We start from the raw sequence: 24,994 nt of genomic DNA on the forward strand, positions 1-24,994 counted from the left end.
CGGCGGAGATATTAAACATTTTGTATTTTTAGTCCTCGCTTACCAATTTCCTCTAATTAAAAATGAGATTGTTTCATATAGAGTATTGCTTTACTGGTGTTTTAGGGGCAAAACTAAACCGATTTTGAATATCGGGGTATGAAAACACATCTACGTGATTCAAGGAATTCGATGTTGAGAACATTTTGTGAATTACCTTTATAATAAATGAACTATTTCTCAAAAATCAATATATAAGTTCACTTCAAAGACAAAATAATGCGTTGATAAAGAAACAGTGAGTTCTAGTATTTATTCCTTGGATTAGGCATTGCGTTCAATCATGAGGTATATGTTGGGTGGTATATCAATACACAGATCAACAAGTAATTCACCTAGTAGTGAGATATAAGATTTCTAATATAATTATACTTGTGGCGTCAACGAAAGCAACTGTAACAAGCCCAAAAATCTAGCGAAAAATTTAGCTCTTTAGGTTTAGGTTATACTGGTTATGGCGCAAAAATTACTACTTACATTATTTATGATAAGAATGTAAGAAATCAATATATCATAATAATATACCTATAAAAATAATGTCACTGCATTAACCATCATTTGCCATTCCTCACACGCCCCCCCCCCCCATCTCTCTCTCTATCCCCCCCCCTCTCTCTCTCTCTCTCTCTCTCTCTCTCTTTTTCTCTCTCTATCTCTCTTCTATCGCATCTATCCAGCTATTTCTGTATCCATTTCTAAGTTGCGTGATAAGATCTTCTGCCAATCTTAAATATTTATTAATTGTAATTGCGAAGGTTTGAGAAAACAAAGCTATTTTTTTCTGTTGCTACATCAATTCAACTTTAATTCAATTGTATTCAAAGCCTGTATCTACACTATAATTAAGGAAATTCATGGCTATATCAGAAAAATATTTGGCTTAACTGGGAATATGAAAGTTTGACAATGAAAGTTTTCAAAAGAGACATTCCACGTGCGATATTTATACTATTCGTATCTCTATTGAATTTTGAATGAAACATATGCTCAAAGACTGAAAGCTGAAGCCAGCAGGATTGGACTTTCCATCAACGTTTCGAAGACAAAATACATGAGAGGAAGAGGTTCTAGAGACGACAATGTGAATCTCCCATCCCGAGTTCGGATTGACGGTGACGAAATCGAGATGGTCGACGAATTCATGTATTTGGGCTCACTGGTAACCGACGACAATGATAACAGCAGAGAAATTCAGAGACGGATCTTAGTGGGAAATTGCGCCTACTTTGGACTCCAGAGGACGCTCCGGTCGAACAAAATTCGTTGCCGCACGAAGTTGATTATCTTCAAGACGCTGATTAGATCGGCCTCTACGGCCACGAGACCTGGACTATGCTCGTGGAGAACCAACGCGCCCTTGGAGTTTCGAACGAAAGGTGTTGCGTACCATCTATGGTGGCGTGCAGATGGAAGACGGAACGTTGCGCAGGCGAATAAACCATGAGTTGTATCAGCTGCACATGCGTTGTATTGGTACGAACTTTCATGAAAAATAACGAATCGAAGACCAAAAATATCCACAAATTAGATCCAGGAAAAGAAGTCTCCCAAAGTACTCACTCTCGATGGGGGATGCAACTACAATGTGTCTTCTAACTTATCGTCGTCCATATTTGGATATACTGAGTAGTTTGAACCATTTCTTTTTCACAGTATTGGTCTGTATAGGACTTATTTATCCATATTTCCTGCACGAGAATTCCGAACGAAACAATATGAAAGCTATGAGGATGAATGGAAAGAGACTGCATTGCAATCAACTGAATGCACGGCTTTTATGCTATCGACATAGCCTAGACATTTCACACTATTTACGTCAATGCAAATGAAAACTTTGAAATATCTACCTGTCTCATTCACGAATCGCATTCTGTCGTTCTCTGTTCAAGGGGCTTGAAAGCACATGTGACCTTGTCTCACTATACTATATTCAATTGCGCGTTAAAATACTGGACCAGTAAATTCAATTCTGTACATAAATCTTTTATTCGGGAATATGTGACCAAAAAGTAAACTTCGAATTCCAAAGCAAGTTGAACGTTCCAGGTTCCTGATAACTAATTAAGGTCCAACAATAAAGTAGAAACACCAGATAATATTAAAACGACGCTGTCAAGTAAAGAAGCATGAAAACAAAAAGAATAGAACCAAAAAAAATGGAAGCCATAGAAAGTCCATTGCATATTTATTAGCCTTTTCTCAGAAGATGGGATTTTCAAAAACATTTCAAAACTTTCTGTTGCAATGGTTCTCAAATTCGTACAATCCGGTTTATTCATTTACTTTATTCAAACATGTTTTTAGCTTCAAATATATGACCATTTCATTTTAATTAAGTATTTCATTCCGCATCTTTTTATTCGTTATGTTCATCTGCGTTCATTTTACTTATTTTATTCGTATCATTCTTTGGATTCACTCTGATCAGTTTATTCTTTTTGTGCATTTTACTCATATCATTCATTGTTTTCATTGTATGCATTTTATTCATTTTGTTCAGTTTCTTCATTTTAATAATCCGACTACTTTAATCAGTTTTAATCATTTCATCCAAATAATTTATTTGTTTCAATTTATTTCTTTATATTAATTTATAACCTTTTACCATTGCTCAATTTTTCATTTTAATCAATGCTTTTAATTCTGCTCATTTTTATCACTTCAGCTCATTTTGTTTATTTGATTCGTTTGTTTTATTTATGCATTTCATTTATTTTTTACTTTATTCATTTTGTTCATCCATTCTTTTTATTCATTTGATCCATTTCATTAATTTGATTCATTGCATTCACTGGATGAATTAAATCAATTCCATTCATTTAATTCATTTGATTCATTTAATTAATTTGATTAATTTGATTCATGTGATTCGTGTGATTAATTTGATTCATTTGATTCATATGATTCATTTGATTCATTTGATTAATTTGATTCATTTGATTCATTTGATTCGTGTGATTCATTTGATTCATTTGATTCATTTGATTCATTTGATTCATTTGATTCGCTTGATTCGCTTGATTCATTTAATTTATTTTATTCATTTCATTCATATCTTTAATTTTATGCATTTCATGTTCAGTCATTCGTTTTATTTCATTCAATTTGTTAGTATGAGTCAATTCATTGAATTATTCTTATAACTATTTCTAAATATAATCTTAATTTTTATGTAATAACCTAATCTAATTTGATTCGCGTATATTATAATTTTGATTTCCATAAATTTTTCTACTCATTTTATGAATTTAAAAACCTATTGTTTCATTTCTTGCTTTACTTTTTTATTTCGGTCGTTTTGTTGATTTCTATAATTTATTCAGTTTATTCGAGATTTTATTCGTGCAAGACTAGAAACTGTTTTCATCCCACCTCTAGTTGGGTGCCTACTTCTCGCGAGTTCTGCAAACTAATCCAATAGTAAAATGTGTAAGAAATGTCTCATCTCACTGCTAGGTGGATTAAATCGGTTTTTGCTAATAAAATTGCGGAATTGCTATTTTGCGAGAAAAATTCTGCCGTTTTTTGAGTAGAAAGCCCTCTTAATTAAAAAATTGTCCCGAAAACTCAACGTAGGGGTTAGGCATTTTTAACATAGAATGTGTATACAAAGAGACGTTCCATAAAAAGCTTCGTCACCGAGTCGCTTGTAGATATTTTTGCATGAAAAATTACAGAATGTTATTGAAATCATGTAGTGAAATGTACAAAAGTTTTGATCAAATCGCTTCACCCATCTTTCTAAAAAAATTGGCAAAGAACTGATTTTTTTAACGCTGAAACCCTTACACACCCCCTCCCTTAAGGAGGGCGTCTGGTGTAGAGGGCAAAAATAATCGACTTCTTTTTTATCCGCTTAATTGTTAGTTTTGAACCTCTAGAAAGGACTCCCCAATCTCGGTGGCCATGCTGAATATCTTTTGTCTTAAACAGCCATGCATTCCATGCGCGAATTTGCTATAACACACGGAGATTTCAATCTATCGGCAACAATTTTCGACAAACGGACAGCGATAAAAATACAGTGTAAACATGACACTCTAAACTACTTCTACCTAAATTTTCAAGAGCAAAATACACAATGGGTCATTTCTACAGCGTTTTTTCCGCGATGCAATTTGATGTGGCACACTCTTTAATGGCGAAACCGCGTTTTTCAAATTGGCGAACACGATAACTCATGCCTAATATGTGTAACTCTTGATGAACCACAGAAAGCTGAATAATTTTTTTTTTCTCCCTATTATTTAGAAGAAAAATGAGCGAATTTTACAGTAAAATATAAGATTTTCGGTTTTTTATGAAGACATTTTCCGAAACTGGAACTTTTTTCTATTTTTTGTGGTTCATCGATTAACTACCAGTCTAAGCTTTAGAAAACTTATTGAATTTTCCGTATCAGACAACTTTATCGAGTGTTCGCCGAGACACTCCTCGACTTGGAAATGGTTGGACGTCTGCTCTTGGAACGCTCGTATGCGTGGCTCTGTGTGGGTGAAAATATATATTTTCGTGCACAATGAATGTATAAAGAGATCCTAACATTACACAAAAGATCTATTGTTGTTTCGCCTTCAAAATCGTAAGACAAAATAACTTTTGTTTTGAGAACTGTACACCAGACGCTCCCCTTTAACTCTCAATGTTTGAGGATAAAATATACGACAAAAAGAAGCTGAAATTGGTCAAATTAAACCTCTTGTAACGTGGGTGAACACAACATTTAAAAACCTGTAATCTGTCAAAGGATATGGAAATCATCACACTACAAAATAAAACAGTGATAACTTAATATGAGTTTTTTGACGTTTGATCGGGTTTGAATTAATCTACTCCTCGTTGTCTCGTATCAGACAGTTTTCGTACTTATGTATTTTATTAACTCAATAATATAATCATCGAACTGCTATAAGCTATAAAGCCAGAATTGCTACTTGTGGCGTTATTCATACCTTAATACACGAGATTGAACTTAAATAAGAATGTTGAGCCTTTTTTAGTCAAGTGCAATTTATTGGTTGTACGTCGAGAAATTAACGCAAGTTGAGTCTCCCGCATGCCAAGTCGTCTGCTTCTTTTATTCGAGCGAAAAATTCAACAAGTACAACAGAACAAAACGCTGATCGAGTTCAATCAGCTTCCAGAGTAAATCTACAGCACCAAATAAAGTACAAACATTCAACATCTTACCACCCGAGGCCACCACCGCCGAAAAAAGGTTTTGTTAAGTGGTACATGATAATGTATACCTATCGTCCATTATACCAATCGTACATTATGCCTAACGTTCATTATTCTCACCATACGTATGTCAAACGTCTGTATGCCTAACGTATTTACGCCTCATTGGGTTCACACAGAGATGACATAGCGTATTTGGGTAGTCGATTGCCTTATGTGCAGTTTATCTGGGTTCGGTTCACTAACCCCGCAAATAGGGTTAGAAATTTGAAAGCTCTTATAGATAAATGTAAATAAAAATCATCCTAATATATCTAGCAATTGCGCTATTACCTACATTTAGGCAACCGCCTTCAGCTCTGAAATGATTTCGCTTGGATTTGACAACGTTATGCACATAGTGACTTCTGGAGAGTTAAATCTACATTGAGATAATGTATTCATGCTACCAATAGGTTTCGTATGGAAAACTTTCGAAAAATATACAATTTTTTGTACATATGATGAATTATTCGTAGTTCTATGGAAATGTTTTTATTTTTATTAAGAGTCTTTCGTAAAAACCACGAAACGACTTTCATAGGCTTACTACGAATCTGTTTCATTAATCAAACGAATTGTTTGATGACGTTGACGACATAGTCGAAAGTCTTTCTAATATTTACGAGCATCTTTCGTAACGTGAACAATTTTTTCCGAAAAATTCTCAAAATAATTATGCACAAAAAACTCATTTGGCGGGATTGGCCAATAAAAATCTTTTATTACTATGTACAGAAGTATTTATAATGATTTGGGCTGTGCCCTATTTGGCCGATCACACTATCGAGTCTGTGCAGAAGGCGAAATATAAGGGTATTGTTTGGAATTTTATAAGCCTTGATCGAAAGCGAGTAGTTTGTACAGATCGAGGCATAGTATCAAAAATGATTACAATTAGTGTAAAAGAAAAGGGAAAAAATAAAGCATTTTTTTTGCTTCGACCGAGTGCAGGTCGAGTGACGATGACGGTTTCGATGATCATGATTTGATGATTACCGTATCGGTTGCGATTCGCCGCTGAGATGTTGGTTATTGCATCTGTGCGCAACCGCGGATAACACGCTGATGATTCTACACTCATATTCATCCGCGGATGCGAGCATTTTAGTGCTATCTAAATGGTTGGATTAGTTCATCTCAGGACCTAAAACATGGCGACTTAATGAACGAAAATTTTCGTAAATTTACATCTTTAGCGTACATTGCACGAATTTTATCGTCGAAGACCGAACTACGTAAATGCAGCCAAATGTTTCGTCATTTTACTAAAGGTTTGGGTATAGCACGAATATTTCGTCAGTCGCACGATTTCATTCCGTTCATCGAACAAAATGTTTGTGTTTAGTACGAATATTTCGTCAGTCGCATGATTTCATTTCGATCAACGAACAAAATTATCGTATATTTTTTCATCCGATCTTTTATAATCGATGTTTTACAACATCGATGTTTCTACATTAAAGAGATTGAAGTTATTTTAAATGTTCGTCAATATTGCTAACGGAGCTCCAAAATATTTATTCTCAAAAATAGTTACTACGAGAGTGAATGCAATTATCACATTGATTCTAGTACTCAATAGTGGTGAGCACATGGAAATGAAATTGATTTTTCCAGATCGATTACTTTTAAATTAAAAAAAAACGATGTTTTCCCAATAGATCGAATGAAAAAATATTTGAACATTTACGTTCTACAAGTTGCCATGTTTTTAGGGAGTGAAATGAACGAAACCAACTAATTAATTGTAAATAAATTTTCGTTCTATTTACAAATTTTTTTATCAGTCTACCATGAAAACCATAGGGGACCGTTCATAAACCACGTGGACCGAAATTTGAGAAATTCCACTTTTCGTGAACGAATTTCAATATTTCTAAGATAATAAGATAATCTAAATTGCCTTATTTGATTAAGGGGACGAAGCTATTTAAATCTTCCCGAAAATATTTATTTTTCCTATGTAATTAATAGCCATATCACCTGAGAGTTCTCTGTTTTAATTATTAACACATTGAAAACAACATCCAATATATTCAGTGGCGCTTTATTTAGCATTTAAATCGGTGTTAATTTATGCTAACTGATTTATGACTGATTGCAACAATCGAATGACACGTGTTCTTTAAAACTAATCGCTGTAAATTACATACTCTAACTTCGTGATTCATAAAATATCGCCTTCACGAAGATCGTCCGCTTGCGCGTCTTTTGCCATAGGCACATAAAAACCATTAACTTGTGTTGGTATCGAGGAGTAGTTCGCCCGTTTATTTACTCGATGTAATTGACTTAGCTCTATATTTGCGAATATTAAGAAAGTTTAATTCGGTTGTGTTTACATATCTCTGAGCCTTCCAGTTGATGGAGGATATGAGAAGACCAGAGTTTGAGATAAACAATCTCAATTTTGATATTAAGCAAAAACAGAATAAAACGCTATATACTTGATAAACTCAGCTGTAAAGTTTCCATTCAATGAGTTAATTATTGGATTCAAAAAAAAACTTCAAATGGATATACGTACTCAACAACAAGTTGAACAACGAATAAAATCAGTATTCTATTATATTCCACACATGAAATGAAAATATTCCCACCGCACACCATTTTGCATTGTACACTTGACGGGCCCAAACGACCAACTATTATATTAAATTATAAGTCATCCTTGACGTGCTACCAGCTGTGCTCATCCAAGCATATCGCTTTCCAAAGAAAAATTGTGCAACCGGCATTGAGGAGCAGCCTTGGACGGAAAAAGAAAGTTTCTCCACTCGAACTTCCACATTTTCCGCCCAAGACCCGAAGTCTGCTGCCGCCGCACCGCCACCGACTACGACATATCCCCAATTAATTGCTTATTTTGTGACAGTTTTTCCACGTGCTTCTGTTAGTCCAATAGACCTTGGCTAGGCAAGGGGAGATCTTTTTGATATCGGATTTCCGAACACTGCGAGTAAATGGCAGAAACTGTTCAGCAATAGCGACGCACAGTGGCTGGAGGCTGGCCAAAACCTCAAAAATTTATATTTGAAATATTGATATTTTATATTTTTCCTTAATTTCTCATGTATTGAATGACGTATATTCAAAATTTTATGATCATTGGATAAGAACACGATTTTTAACATGAGTTTAAAGGTAGCAAAGTCCGGACTTTTTAATGATTTTCATTTCCGAAACCACCATTGATCTGTTCACTTCAAATGCATGTTGCTCTTTTGATTTTGGTCCGATTTTAGCAAAACTTATTTCATTGTGTAGAGGAACGAAAGAACTTGGATAGTGAATAAAATACATTTGGTAAATTTGCTTGGAACTATGACTTTTTCGTTTAAATATTTTTGAGGTGGCCAGATCAAAAATACTTTCTTCACTAATATATTCTGTACAAATTTCGGAATCATTTCGGAACGGTCACATAATATACATTCTATGGGAAATAACCTCTACTTTTCGAATATCATGGTCTCGTTCTGCGCCTAGGTGCGCAAAAAGGTTTAAGGAGATTTTGAAGCTTTGTTGCTGATATGGAGGCGCATGGTGTTTTGTCTAAAATATTTAGACAATCTACAGTAAACCAACGCGTTATACAATGGATTTAAAGTAATGATCTTCATTTTTTATGGTATTGCTGACATTGGTGAACAGTAACGGAAAATCTATCATGAAAACGGGATCATAGTTATAAGAAAGGTTCAATGACACTGTATGGAAAAATGCATTTAATATTATACGACTATTGACATCAAAAATAAGCTCAGCACCTCAAAATTAGCTTAAATTGAGATTTTTAGCCAAATTAGGTAATATTCGAGGTTTTGTCCGTCTTTTGTTTGAAGACCCGCCACTGTGCGACGTAGTGGAGTGATTGGATGGGAATAACGAATAGGAAGGATTAAGGTACGCCAATAAAGTGTGATATATGTGTGTACTCTAGCGAGAAAGGAAAACAGCACGACCTGCCTGTCGCGGCTTTGCGTTCGAAGGAAAGTGAATGGAGCGAAAATCGATAGCTCACTTTTTTGTCAAGTTCAACAAATGTTGCCTACCGGCTCTTTTCGTGTTGCCGTTTGAATATAAAACTGTGCGTCGACGGAGTTTTGTAGGTATGGATTCACCTGCCAGTTTGAATTGAATGGCAAGATCGGATAGGAGAAGCGAATACAGTACGGACGTTTGCTGTTTTATTCCACTGTATCGAGAACCCCTTTACACATTATTAGCGATAATGCATTAAGGTGAGTGAATGATTATATACGAAATACTGAACGACCACGTGACTTTTGGGGTGAAAACATAGCCATAGTAACCCAATCCATGGCTAGTGCTACAATCCTTCCGAGCACAATGCATGCATCCTTGTTGGAGCTCTAAAATACGACGAGTAGCTTGTGGGACCAGCGACTTACCATCTGATCCGTCAAACTAGGGTGGTTCAAGTAGTTTATTTACTTATTTATGTATGTATTTATTTATTTATTTACTCGTTGATATACTTATTTATTGATTTATTGATTTAATGATTTATTGATTCATTGATTTATTGATTTATTTATTTATTTATTTATTGATTTATTGATTTATTTATTTATTTATTTATTTATTTATTTGTTTATTTATTTATTTATTTATTTATTCATTTATTTATTTGCCTTTCTCAATAGCAAATCATGTTTTTGCTGAGGCCCGGAAGGTCGTGTCTCATATACCATTCGATTCAGTACGCTGAGTTCAGCAAATGTCTGTGTGTCTGCGTGTGTGTTTTTTTGATTTTTTGTGGTAAGGTTTAAAAAGCTTCAAAAGCATGGCCTGTGGTGTATTGACACTCTATGGGACTCACGTTCGTTTACAACCACTAAAAATAATCCTTACTTTTCACGCCCTTCTTCCCCACGGAACTACGTCAAGGTATAACTTCGTGGGGGGATCGTTTGTGCTTTCGTTGCACCTCTTTCTTCTGCTCTATCTCAGAGCCTCAATTGTTTCATGGAATGGCTCGACCTATGAGCTTTGATTTAACTCTCGATGTTTCTCTTACTTCTTGTCTCCATCTACTACGTCGCCATTAGCTCTCGTCTCCGGGTGTCGTTTAGGTGCTGATTCCTTGAGCCATTTAGCTTATGTTATGTGAGTCATTCAGCTCCCAACCTTATCACTTGGATAGTGCCCAAAAGTGCACTCACCCTACTCCGACTGATAGTTCCCCGACGGAGGAACTTCCCCCGACACCGGTATTTTGTTTTGAACTTAACACTCGGGAAGAATCGAGTCGACAAACAAGTCAGCCATTATATGAAAGTTTAAAGCTAGTACTTTCAGCATTTTATGATGTTGTTTGCTCCTTAACGGGCTATTTAAGGTGGAAGTTACCCTAAAAAATACCGCAAAATTTGGAATATCTTTTTACATATAACAGATAGGATGTTAGTTTGTTTCACAACAATATGTGATTCGACACCGCAAAAAACTTTGTGGAAGATTACAAAAACGTAGGAGAATGACTACACAAGTTATCATGAAAAAACTAATTTTAAGGAGTCTTCCATATAAATGTTGCATAACTCGAAAACTAGTAATGTTAAATACAGGGTGTTTTTTCAGCGATTTCTTTTGAAATAATATTTTCTACAACTTTGCCAAAGGCATAAAGTTTCTGCCTTAATTAGCTCAGGAAATAAATTCTATATATCAGACGGCGCCGATGGTTGAGTGATAAGCGTGACCGCTTATCCGAGGTCGTTGAGATTTTTCTGAGGTGTAAAAATCTGTGGTCACGTCTTCCTTCGGAAGGGAAGTAAAGCCTTTGGTCCCCGGTTCATAAAATTGGTGGATCGATATCTAGTCCAGGTAGTGGAATCACCTCTCTGACGTCGGTAAAGAAGAAGTAGATCCAACTTCTATACTCTTACTAATAAAAATATCCTCCTCCCATGATACTTGTGGAGTGCGCAGCAGTATATACGGCCTCTAGCAAAAGCAAGTATCGGACTAACCATTGACGGCGCCGGTGGTTGAGTAGTAAGCGTGATCGCCACTCATTCCAATCTGCCCGGGTTCAATTCCAGCCGACGTCGTTGAGATTTTTCTGAGGTGAAAAAATCTGTGGTCACCGTCTTCCTTCGGAAGGGAAGTAAAGCCGTTGGTCCCCGGTCTATGAGTTTGGTGGATCGATATCTAGTCCAGATAGTGAAGTCACCTCTCTGGCGTCGGTAAAGAAGAAGTGATCCAACTTCTATACTCTTACTAACAAAAATATCCTCTTCCTGTGATACTTGTGGAGTTGCGCAGTAGTATATATGGCCTCTAGCAAAAGCAGGTATCGGACTAACCATTCCTTTCCTTTCCTTCCGCGATCTACGTTCGGGCCTGGCCGGCGCAGGTATTGATCAATAAACACTTTAGGATTACCAGGAGTTGCACATTGAAAGATGTTTTCGCTACTCCCAAGCATAATTATCTACAGATTCCCTGTGCAACTTCAGCTAGTCCAGATCGATAACGGAGTAGCAGCCAGGGATGGTCGCATAAGCTCAAGCATAAGCTCAGGAAATAAATTTCATATATCACTTATAGGTAAATGAATCACTAAACAATATATCATTGTAGATGCGCAACCATAAATGCAAGAACTTCTCCGAACAAACTATACTCCTAAAGTTAACGGTTTAGACGCTATTAATTTTGAGCACGAAAACAATGTTTTAAAACACGTGTGATGGGTGAAAGCTCGTAAAGATGCTGAAATATTTAATGCTGTAAAAATACGGCCCACAATGTCAGAGAAATTTATTAAGCCAGCGCTGGTTTCTTTCTCTGGTTGAGATAAGGGGTTTTTGATGTCCATAGAAGTGCTGGGAACTCCTTTTTTTCGTGGACTTATAGATCAGTGGTTTTCAAATCACCCTCAGGGGTAAATTAGACTTTTGTAGGGGGTGAATTAAGCGGGAATAAAATTATTTATTTGACACGGCATTTGTAAAAGCTTTTTTACGCCGGAAAAAAGGAATATAGTCGGGATAATTATATTTTAATATTTATTGTTTTCAGGAAATTACAAATATGGCCCATGCATGTAAGATCTCGTAAAGCGAGGATATCACGAACAGGGACATAAGACGGTTTTCTTCGGGCTCGTAAGGAGTCTATTAATTGGGATCTAGCTTCACGATATTCAGTGCAAGACCAAACAACATGTTCAATGTCTTGGTAACCCTCTCCGCAAGCACATTGATTATCTTCTGCGATCCCAATACGGCGGAGATGCGCATTCAATGTATAATGGTTGGACATGAGCCTAGACATCTCACGAATGAAGTTTCGATTTACATCCAACCCTTTGAACAATGCGTTCGATGATACTTTAGGGATAATTGAGTGCAACCACCGTCCCAGATCTCTATTGTCCCATGATGTTTGCAAGCGTCCTATGACGAGAAGCGCTATAAAATTCATTGAACGCAATAGGTCACTGTCCAGTGCCCCTATTTTATCTAAATTATCCGCTCTCTCATTCCCCGGTATGGAGCAATGAGCGGGAATCCACACTAAGGTAAATTGATAAGAATTATTTGTTAATTTAGTTAAGTATTCTCATATTTTCTTCAAAAAGAACGGAGCGTGATTATCAAGCTTTAATTAGCGTAGTGCCTTAATTGTGCTGAGGCTATCTGTGAGGATGAAATAATGGCTCGGGAGTAAAGTATCATTGATCTCCAGACCATAGTGATCTGCTGCTAGTTCGATTGTGCAAATAGAGGCAGGTTCTGCAAGCTTGAAAGAGATCGAGGTGTTATTGTTGAAAATACCGAAGCCAGTGGCCTTATTGATTCGTGACCCATCAGTGTAGAACATTTTATGGCAGTCAATGTGTTGGTATTTACTTATGAATATTTTAGGGATCTCCAGAGGGCGCAGGTGATCCGGGATTCCACGAATTTCTTCTTTCATGGACGTGTGGAAAAATAAAGTAGAATCGAGAGTATCTAGCATACTAACACATGTCATAACATAACTAGAAGTTATTATTTCTTTTGACATGTGATTGAAGTACACTGTCATGAATTGGGATTGAAGCTCGACAAGTCTTTCAAAATTTTCAATTACCAGTAGATTCATAACCTCACATCGTATAAGTAAACGAGAGGAGAGATCCCAGAATCGAGGGGGAAGAACTCCCACTAGTACTTCAAGACTCATAGTATGTGCATTGATTGCATGGAATCTAAGGCGATTCGTAAACAACGATACTGTATTCGTTCCAATTTAATAATGTGAGTGTTTGCAGCTGAACGGAAACAGAAGCACCCATATTCCATTACTATAAGTATCGTTGTTTGATACAACCTTATAAGGTCACTTGGATGAGCACCACACCAAGATCCGTTTACTGTTCGGAGAAAATTTATCCTTTGTTGGCACTTCGTTATCAGATACCTAATGTGGCCTCCCCATGTACCTTTAGAATCGAACCAAATTCCGAGATATTTAAAGGGCTATCGTTCTACCAACCAACAGAAGCTGAAGTTGAGCTGGATCAAGCTTCCTTGAAAAAACAACCAGCTCTGTTTTCTCCGTAGAGAAATAGATGCCCAGCTTCAAGGCCCAACTTGATAAACTATCCAAACTATCTTGCAGTGGTTGTTGTAAATTTATGGCTTTTGGTCCTGTAACAGAAACCACGCCATCATCTGCAAGTTGTCTTAGAGTGACAATACAATTATCAATGTCATTCACGTAAAAATTGTAGAGAAGAGGGCTTTAACAAGAACCTTGTGGGAGGCCCATGTAACTTATCCTGAATGTTGCCAAATCGCCATTTGAAAAATGTATGTGCTTCTCTGACAATAAGTTGTATAAATAATTATTTAATATTGGTGAAATACCACATTGATATAGTTTCTGTGAGAGAATATCAATGGAAACAGAGTCGAATGCTCCTTTTATGTCTAAGAACACAGACGCCATTTGTTCTTTTTTTGCGCAAGCTAGTTGAATTTCTGACGAAAGTAGCGCCAGACAATCATTCGTTTCCTTTTCCCTCCTAAAACCAAACTGGATATCTGATAGGAAGCCGTTCGCCTCAACCCAATTGTCGAGACGTCATAGGATAATTTTTTCCAACAATTTCCTGGTGCAGGATAGCATTGCAATCGGTCGATACGAGCTATGGTCGGAGGTTGGTTTTCCCGGTTTTGGAATAGCGATAAATTCTCACTTGTCTCCAATCGCGCGGGACAATGTTCTGCTCAAGAAGCTTATTGAATAAATTCAACAAGCGTCTTTTTGCTAGGTCAGGCAGATTCTTCACCAAGTTGAATTTAATTCTGTCTAGATCCGGAGCATTATTGTTGCATGAGAGGAGTGCAATAGAAAATTCCATCATTGTCAAAGGCGAATCTATGGAATCGTTACAACGCGAATGATTTTCTGCGCAGGAGCAGGATCTGGACAAACTTTCTGGGCAAAATTAAATATCCAGCTATTCGAAAAATCTTCGCTTTCATAAGTCACGTTTCGTTTCTTCATTCTTCTGGCTCTGTTACAAATAGTACTCATTGATGTTTCTCTTGACAAGCCATCAACGAAGCGTCTCCAATAACTCGACTTTTTGGCACGGCGTAGACTGTCAAATTAGTTTTGCAAAATCTAATAATTTTCAAAGTTCTCACGTGTACACCCTTTCCGTTTCATAATTTCTTTGTAGGCAACTTGTTTAGCTTCATATGCATCATAGCACTCTTTGTCCCACCAGGGATTAGGAGGCCGGCTAGGTTCTAAAATTATGGTTTTCACTCAATTGAAAATCATTTTTTCTGGCAGGATGATGATGGCAAATAATTTTTAGTAAGGGGTACATCAATATGCGAAAAGCGTTATACGGAACGAAAAAGATTGAAAACCGCTGTTGTAGAGACACCTTCTAGTCTTTACAACGAAGCTTGGAAGAGAAAATTTTCCTCCTTTTTCTATTGCTTCTAGGCACAGTAGAAAATGTTCCCTCCTGGGGTTGATCATAGACATCAGTACACCCAAAATCCGACGGGTATGTTTCTATTACTTTTGGGTAAGATTCTATTGTGTTTTCGGTAACAGACCACGCAATTGCGCATTGCGGTATTAAACTCATATTCCCGCAAAGGTAGTAAACGGTGGAATGACGAATTTCGGTTGCTGTTCATGTATGCGCATCACACAATCAAACACTTTTTCAGTATGTGTCAACATCGGCTCTGTTCGGATGTAGGATAATTCGGTCGATTGCTATGATAGTATTAGTACCGAGTCAAACCAACCGGAATCCTGGCGGATCTCTGACCAAATTCAGGCTGGAATCTGCCCCAATATTGGCAGAAACCAGCCAGAATTACGGATTTTTTACTGGGTAGGTTGGATAGTGGAATAAAAAGTTTAGGCGGTTTCCGGATCCGGCCTAGCTGCCAGATCCGGACCAGTCCCTAAATCCAGACCTCCCGGATCCAGACACGTGCCCAGATCCGAACCAGCTCACGGATCCGGACCAGTACCCGGATCTAGCCCATCCCCTTTTCCCCTTACCAAGTCCGGACCTGAACCAGACCCAGACCTGGTGCTTAAATCATGTTCCTGTTTTGTGCAGTCGCTACCTTGCTGTTAACGTCCGTGATAGAAAAGAAATTTCAATTTAACACCAGCCGAAATACCCCACCACTATTCCGAGTCGTTTTTTCTGACTGTGCTTTGAAGCTAGCCGAGTGTGAGCCGATCTTCAAATACGGAATATGTCGTGTAGAGAAAATCGAATCTCGTCTTTGTCCACGTAGTGTTCACTTTACTTGATGCGCAATACAATGACAAGCGAAGTGCTACACACTTCCAGACAATCCGACGCGATAGTATTTATTGAATAAGAATTGATGAAACATGAGTGCAACGCAGAGAAGATTTGAATGTGTTGATATTGCCGTTTGAGGAATTTTTTGTTGTGACCGTTTTAGCATGAAACGTCTTGCTATTAGAGCATTTTTTTCTTATTACCGTAAAGGTATTACGGCCGAGTTTTGGGTGTAGACAAGTTAGTATAGATGCTTGTAGAGGCTGGTGGCATAGCTATCAGCATTTCTCTAAAAGATCGCTTAGAGCGTCCGTTCTTCTCGCGCTTGTTGTATGCGGGACATGTCGAGAGATCATGTGAGTTTCCCCCACAGTAGAGACACTTTTCGACATCCCTTCCACAGGAATCATACACATGAATTCCCACAATGAACCTAATGCTACACAAAAGAAAAAACTCCAAAACCTCGAAGAGGGGGAGAGTACAGACGTGCCAAAGTAATGGGATACAATATGTCAGAGCGAGACCGCATGTTTCAGTCGGTGAAATCATGGAGATAGGGTTCATCGCGGTTACGGTAATTACGAATTTTGCGGTGCAGTAATAAGATTTTTACCGCATTTGCGGTGCGGGAAATAAACATTTGGCGCGCGGTATTACCGCGACCGCACTTTTCAATGTTCGCGTAATTTAGATGTGAACGGTCTTTTTAACGTCGAACTGAGATAAATCACGCAAAAATTGACGATACAATTGTTTATTTTTATGGCGTAAGGCATTCAACTTAATGTTTGAAAATAATTTCAGACAAATGTGCACCGCGACAAATCTCATTCGATCGTTTCAAATTTTGATCATTTGTTTCGAAAAGAATTGGACTAATTTCGCGAAAAACGCGTTTAAAGCTGGTCTCTAGCTTGCAAGGGGTGTTCGAGTTATTGTTCTATCTTGTTGAGATCACAAATCTTCCAAATATTTTGTGAAACCATTTGGAAAAAACTAGTCCTCAAGTATGTCGATATCGCTCGTCAGTGGTGTTGGCCTTGACTCCAGCATCATTTTTGAAAAATTCGTTCAAGCCACACATGCACAACACAGTCTCTATGGAGCCTGTAGTACATATTATATCCTTCGGTTGCTCATCACTCCGAATCCAACAGTTTTGTTTGTTTACATACCAAAAAATTAGCCAGGTCTGATGATTTTCTGGCAGCATACCACGGTAATTCTGCATGGTTTTTATGTGTCATTTCAAAATTTAAAGACTTATTCATAGCATTGTGGTATCTATAGAATTGTAATGAAAACTGCCACAATTAAAAATTTAAGATAAATATTAATGTCAAAAATACTTGATGAGCGGGTGATGGTGTATTCAAGTAGTATTTTATGCTCAGTCTCGTATCACTCGTATAATTGTGCCCAAAAAATGTTTGCACCACTAGAATTTCTACAATGATTAGTAAATGGAATTAGGCGTGAATTAAACCAGCACTTGGCAATTTCTGCAATCAAAATATTGACCATAATGTAAAATAGAATAAAATGCATTCAGTTAGCTCTGTTATGATTAGTCGGTACTACCCTGAAGACCGAAAACAAATTGGAACAATGGAAATTAATTTCCCATGCCAACAATAAAGGTTTACCTAAAATGTGGTAGATTTTCATTGTACTATATTTTTAGCATAAAACAATGATTCAAACTAATTGCATATATTTGTTTGAAAAAAATTACAATAATCAAGTTGTGGACTTTAGTCTTTATTGTTAACTAATGCAAATTTTAATATTGGCTATTATGATTAGAAAACTAGTTTTGAACTAGAATTTCACTTTTTCTATATTTTTTTTATTTTCAGTTTTTTAGCAGAATCTGACTTTCTTTAAACACGGCTAATCAAAAATAATATTCTTTGTTTCAGTTCAAACGGACACCTAATATAACAGATATAACTTAAAAAATGAAGAACGATCAAAAATTTACTGCACCGTTTAGATCGGTCATATTTCTTTTTTGTCGCATTTACTGCATTACCGCACTGTTGCGGTGCGATAAATGCAGTATGGGTGCGATATCCGGTGCGTATTTAAATTTCTTTTTACAGTTGTGGTGCGGTACATCCATTTACCACCCACATCCGCACCGCGACGAACTCTACATGGAGACTGTAACGCTTTGCTCCCTTTAGTAGTTATAATCGCTTTTTACCCCAACGAAGTTTTTGGAAAAACATGCTTTCGAGAAAATCACGTTTAATTTCAAGTACACGCTACTTACTCGTAAGGGAGTAAGATGAAAAATGCTATAACTTTGCTTGTACTGCTTGAATATCTATAAAATTTTAAATAACATTCATAAGAACCTATACTTTAAGGCAAAAGAATTAAAACATCGATTTTTAGACGCCGACAGACCACACATATATAACGCCTTAAAATAACTTTCCTGCAAAAAAAGAAATGTAAATTTTAGATCTTATCTTTTATTCTTTAGAGCCAGATAAAAATATCTTGTATAACGGGAGTGAAGTGGGAAAACAGTTTGAACACTAGAGTGACAGGAAAAAAATGACCCCTATCGGCCCACCCCTGAGTCGATTTCTAGTCCCACAAGGAGTACTTGTTCCAAATTTGAAGCGAATCGGACAAGTTTAGCTACCGGACCAACGTACCTGAAGTTTGTATGAGATTTTTCGACAATTTAATGGAGGATACCCACTAACTCGCCTTTTTGCCGCTAGGTTGCACTATATGCATCGTATTATGACTGTAAGTGAAAATAAGAAAGATAATGTAATTGTATACAACTTTGTCGAAGACTGCTAGTCAATCCGGCTTTGTTCAAAGAAGTTATTAAACTTTTAACGAAGTGATGTCTGAGTCAGTTTTCTATGGGGCCTAGCAGTGCCTGGTTGTGCATCAGTACTCGATTCACATGAACTAAACATTTTTGTTAAATAACCGTTAGATTTAGCGCAATAGTATGTTCAGAAGAGTTGTAGTAAATAATACAAGTCATGTTTTGGTTAGAAAATTTTAGTTCCGCATTGTATCGCATAGAGGGCGCCAACACTAACTTTTCAACGGAAAGAGATAGATATTAGGTTGCTTCTACAAAGTTGTAGAGCAGACATTTTTCAATAGTGAAAAGTTAGTGCTGACGCCCTAGCGGTAACGGTTGGAACTAAAAATTTTCAACCAAAGCATGACTCGTATTACTTACTACAATTCTTCTGAACATATTATTGAGCTAAATCTAACGGTTATTTCACAAAAATGCATAGTTCGTGGGAATCGAGTACTGACACAACCATGCACAACTAAGCCCCATAGAAAACTGACTCAGACATCACATCGTTAAAAGTTTAACAACTTATTTTAACAAAGCCGGATTGACAAGCAGTCTTCGACAAAGTTGTAGACAATTAAAATATCTTTCTTATTTTAACTTACAGTGATAATACGATGCATACAGTGCCACCTAGCGGCAAAAAGGCGAGTTAGTGGGTTTTCTCCATGTAAGTTGTCGAAAAATCTCATACAAACTTCAGGCACGTTGGTCCGGTAGCTAGACTTGTCCGATTCGCTTCAAATTTGGAACAAGTACTCCTTGTGGGACTAGAAATCGACTCAGGGGTGGGCCCATTGATTTTTCAAAAATTCATTATTTTTCTGGGCAGTCTATTGAACACCCTGCCTAACACTGAAAATTGACAACATCATCGAATCGCATCAATTTTTGTAAAACCTGAATAGCAGTCAAAGCTACTAAATATTCCTATTATATTTCCCCAAACCATCCAATATCCAAACAAAAATGTCAACCCTTGCAGAGTCACGTGGTCACTAACCGGCAGTAGTACCCTTGTTATCAGTTTCCGCACCTTTCACCAAGGCAAGATATTTGCTGAAGCATGCAGGTGAGAGCAACACGAAGGAAATAAGTCCCAGAAAACAAGTCATACTTATCGGTTCGTGCTACTGCCGGTACACCTACCTACAATAACCTTAATCATCGTCACTTTTCCTTTTCTTTTCACGCATTTTAGTCAGCTCGTAAAAGCCGGAAGCGATCGACGGGAAAGCAGACGTCATCGTGTATCAGCATTTGTTTCTGTAGCAGAAGGGAAGGCCCGTATCCTTGAGAAATTAGAAAGTGCGCCTTTTTGTGGGTGGCAATTTTCTTCTAGTGATGTATGTGTGTGTATTTTGGGCCCAGAGAAGTAACCTCTGAACAGAATTTTTACGCTTCAAATGAATGGCAGTGATTTGGAAGGATACTGGAAAGTCGTTTGTTTCCTTTTGGTGACGATAATGAATCAACATTTGTGTACATAATAAATCCAACGATAAAGTGTTTAAATTCTAAATCTAAAATTTGTAATATGTTTGCTCTCTTTCTCTCACCTAAGAAAGAGATGAGTACCTATTAGTAAACAGCATAGATTAGGAAATTAGAAGTGATGGTAGGTGTTTTAAATGTCCCACCTTAGTAATCTCTCCCAATTAATAACAATATTCGCTTAGTAATGAACGAGTGTCATGAAATAGTTCCCCTTCTCACTCGTTAATTAAGCCTTCAACTAATCATACAAGAAGTGTACAGCGTACTAATCGCTGTAATCTGGTACGAAGTAAAGTTGCGAGGAAATCACGAGAGTGCGTGCTAATAACCTGAAAGGTAAAATGGTAAAGTATGTTTGTTTCGGTAACTGGTTTCATTGTTACCCGAGCAATACGGAGTGGTGTTGACGTTGATTGCGACAAATTAAAAGTTTCGTGAAAACTAACGATTTTGGAAGTTAACTTGGGAAACCTAAACAAGGTAAGTAGCTTATTTTCATTACATCTTTCAACAAACATGAGTTCAGATTGTGATTGCAGTAGCTATGATTTATTTGCGAGCTGGAAGTGGAAAGAACAAATATATTTCTTCAAGCGTACTATTTATAAAACACTGTTTTGAACTAAATTCAGTGTCTTAAAACTAAATTCTTAGTGGTGTTAGTTTCAAGATGAGAATGGAGCACAGTGACAGTTAATAACAACATAAGAACTTTTCAACGATAACAAAAATGTATTGCTAAACATTTAGTTGCTCAGATCCCCAGATCCACTATGTTCGAAGGATCAGATTATATGAATCTCATGTGCGAAATATTTCAATCAACATCATCTTTATATAGGTCTTTACGAGCAATGATGTGATAATTTAAAACATCCTTCTAATTTTTTTTGTGGTGACGGGCGATACGTTGTTCAAACAAAAATGATACTTGGAAGTTATGTTGTATATCACAGTCGGATTTCGTAGTAAAAGACATAAGGGGCCTTACATGTTGATTGAAAATTATAGTTTCTTTGATTGAAAAAAAACCATGGCGCTTAAGTCTTTTTATTTCAGTATGGTAGAAAAATATAAGACGTGTAAAATAATGCGAATTAAATGGCTAAATCATATGATTTTCAATGCTCAATTAAATTTGGGCAACTGTTTTAAGCCTTTAGCTGCCGAACAAAGCGATTTTATCAACTTTTTTAAAAAGCTTATAAGAATACAATTTCTAACAAGCTATAGATTGTCGAAATCCGTTTACGAATGGCAGAAATATCAAATATTTTATATGTCTATTCTTCAATTAAAAATTTTCAATATCGAAAAATGAGACCGTAACACAAATAATATTGCTTTAATGATATTTTAGAAGAAAACTAAACCGATTTCGAATATGGCGGGGTGAAAACATATCTACGTTTCTCGAAAACCAATATGTAAGTTCACTTCAAAAATAATGAGTAAAGGTCATATGGTCGGTGTTAAGTCAGACCGGACTACGTGACAAAATATTGATTTCGAGAAAAACGAGTATAAAGTTTGAATCGCAGCATCCTTTACATTATAATAGGAAAATTCTTTTTGCCATAATTCCTGTTTATTGTTACATATTTAAAATCTGGAAAAAGTTCAATGTAGCTGACGAAATTCTTAGTCCGGTCTGACTTAACACCGACCATATAATCCTCCGAGTACTGATGTAAAACCTTTTATATATAGTTCCTATCAGAATATCATACTTGTGGTATCACCGAGAGCAAATGTATTTTTGAATCGAAAACATGTGAAAAGTTAGAACACACACGATCTTACCCAATGTAATGATCCAATTTTCCTCCATGTTTCTATCATCACCCTTCTAACATGAACCGGTTGGTTAGAGCAGCATCTGCCATCTTTGTTCAACGCATTAGCTTAAATGGTAGGGGAGAGTGGGTACTAGACTGCCCAGAAAAATGATGAATTTTTGAAAACTCAATCGGCCCACCCCTGAGTCGATTCCTAGTCCCACCAGGAGTACTTGCACCAAATTTGAAGCAAATCGGACAAGTCTTACTACCGGACCAACGTGCCTGAAGCTTGTATGGAATTTTTCAACAATTTACATGGAGAAAACTCCCTAGTTCGTATTTTCGCCACTAGGTGGCACTGTATGCATCGTATTATCACTGTAAGTGAAAATAAGAAAGATAATTTAATTGTCTACAACTTTGTCGAAGACTGCTAGTAAATCCGGCTTAGTTAAAAGAAGTTATTAAACTTTTAACGAAGTGATGTCTGAGTCAGTTTTGCATGGGGCCCAGCAGTGCATGGTTGTGTATCAGTACTCGAGTCCCGCGAACTATACATTTTTGTGAAATAATGGTTAGATTTAGCTGAATAGTATGTTTACAATAATTGTATTAAATAATACGAGCTATGTTTTGGTTAGAAAATTTTAGTTCTACCTGTGACCGCTTAGCGGGCGCCACCACTAACTTTTCATAGAAGAGAGATAGAGTATCAAGATGTTCGGATGAAATACTGAAAAATGCCTGCTCTATAACTTTGTAAAAGACACCAAATTTCTATCTCTCTCCGTTGAAAAGTTAGTGTTGGCGCCCTCTATGCGGTAACCGGAGGAACTAAAATTTTCTAACCAAAGCATGACTCGTATTATTTACTAAAATTCTTGTAAACATACCATTGAGCTAAACCTAACGATTATTTCACAAAAATGTTTAGTTCGTGTGGATCGAGTACTGATACACAATAGAGTGACAGAAAAAAAATGACCCCCATCGGCCCACCCCTGAGCCGATTCCTAGTCTCACCAGGAGTGTCTGCTCCAAATTTGAGCCAAATCGAACAAGTCTAGCTACCGGACCAACGTGCTTGAAGTTTGTATGGGATTTTTCGACAATCTACATGGAGAAAACCCACTTGCTCACATTTTCGCCGCTAGGTGGCACTGTATACATGAGATTATCACCAAAAGTGAAACTTAAAAAGATAATTTTATTATCTACAACTTTGTTGAAGACTGCAAAGCGATCTGACTCCAATAGGAAAAGTTATTAAACTTTTAACGAAGTGATGTCTGAGTCAGTTTTGCATGGGGCCTAGCAGTGCATGGTAGTGTATCAGTACTAAGTTCTAACAAACTAAACATTTTTATGGAATAATGGTTAGATTTAGCTGAATAGTATGTTCGGAGGAATTGTAGTACATAATACGAGTGATGTTTTGGTTAGAAAATTGTAGTTCCACATCTGACCGCATAGATGGCGCCAACACTTCCTTAAAAAGTTCCTTAAAATATGAAAAATATATGTCCCGATTTTATCAATGTCCCCGTTTAATCAGCCTAAAATTCACCAAGGGGCTGATAAAAACGGGTCTTCTCTGTATCGCAATTCCGATGAAATAGGAATTGCGTTGAAACAATAATAAACACGAACTTCAGACATTATTACATTACATTCCAAGTTCAGGTGAACATTGAACGGCTTCATTACGAAATAAAGGAGGAAATGATTGCATCGGGCAAGCCGTTTACAAATTGAGCCACTTAAATAGTATTTCCGGATTCTCAAGAGGGGTCTCCACTGGATTAGAGCTTGATAGGCACTTCCTTTGTGGAAAAGTCGGAGAGCAGATCGCGTCGAGTAGAGCGTACAAGAGAATTGAAAGTTGGCACAAAATAATGGTGTTAGTTATCGTATTCACACTCGTACAGCATAAGCCCTCAGTCAACTGTGACCCAGCCCTTTTTGTTGGAGACGAACCACTGCGACTAGTATTTAAAGATATTGTGGTAGTTACACAGCCCTACACGAGCACCGCTGCCAGCATCAGGATCGTGGATCAGCCGCTGAAACAAACCCTGCGCGCAGGTATGGGGGTGTGTTAGTGTTATGCCCATATGAGTTATTTTATACCAATGGTTTTCAACCGGGGGTGAATTAGACTAATGTAGGGGTGAATAAAGTAAGTAAATTTTAACTTGTTATTTTAGCATTCCTGTAGGAAACCTTTACATATTGGTTCAGAGAGTCAAGAATAAAAATGCTCCCTGAGAGAGTACAGGAACAGAGTTCAAATTTAAGTACTATGGCGTTCACTCAATTGAAAATAATTTTTTCAGCCATCGAACCGCTGCAGGCTAATTAAGGTTCACCAATAAAGTAGAAACACCAGATAATTTTAAGCGACGTTGCTAAGAAAATAAAATGAAAATGAAAGGGTGAAAACAGAAATGAATGGAAACACTAGAAAGCGCATTGTCTAATAATTTTCACAAATATTTCAGAATTTATTTATTTAAGTTTATTAAATCATCATCATTGAAATCATTTATTTCATTCAGGATTCGTTTTATTCATTGTCTTTATTTGACCTCATTTTATTCATTTTATTCGTTTCATTCTATAGATTCAATCTGATCAGTATATTCATTTCATTCCTAATATTAATTTATTTTAACTGTTTTCATTTGATGCATTTTATTATTTCTATTTGGTTTCTTCATTTTAATAATCTTGACATTTTTTCAGACATTCATTCAATCTATTTCATCCAATACGTTAAATTCACTC

The 24,994-nt window shown here is 36.8% G+C and overlaps 1 protein-coding gene across 1 annotated transcript in view; it reads left to right on the plus strand.

The window, feature by feature from the left end:
• LOC131688961 (pleckstrin homology domain-containing family G member 5) overlaps positions 1–24,994 on the plus strand; it is a 267,837-nt gene that overhangs the window by 4,865 nt on the left and 237,978 nt on the right. The window contains exons 3-4 of the mRNA XM_058973628.1: positions 9,108–9,506; positions 20,131–20,906. The gene's annotated coding sequence lies outside the window, so the exon portion shown is untranslated. The remainder of the gene's footprint in view (positions 1–9,107; positions 9,507–20,130; positions 20,907–24,994) is intronic.

This window comes from Topomyia yanbarensis, chromosome 3 (genome assembly GCF_030247195.1).
Source record: "Topomyia yanbarensis strain Yona2022 chromosome 3, ASM3024719v1, whole genome shotgun sequence".
NCBI lineage: Eukaryota > Metazoa > Arthropoda > Insecta > Diptera > Culicidae > Topomyia > Topomyia yanbarensis.